Consider the following 216-nt stretch of genomic DNA (forward strand, 5'->3'; position numbering starts at 1 on the left):
AGCCCAGCTCAGCCCCTTCCCACCCAGCCCCGCAGGTTTCCCGGCCCCTTCCCACTCCCCGGCTTGGTGCTCACCAGGGGAAGGAAGAGCCTCACAGCTGCTTTTTTGTTCGCTTTTTGGTTTGTTTTGGGGGTTTTTTGGGTTTTTTTCTTTAAGTCAAGAAACTGTTTCCTAGCGCTCCCCGACCACCGGCAGCCGAACAACGCGCCGGCCCCG

The sequence above is a fragment of the Egretta garzetta genome, unplaced genomic scaffold, assembly GCF_000687185.1.
Source record: "Egretta garzetta isolate BGI_Z169 unplaced genomic scaffold, ASM68718v1 scaffold749, whole genome shotgun sequence".
NCBI classification, from domain to species: Eukaryota; Metazoa; Chordata; class Aves; order Pelecaniformes; family Ardeidae; genus Egretta; species Egretta garzetta.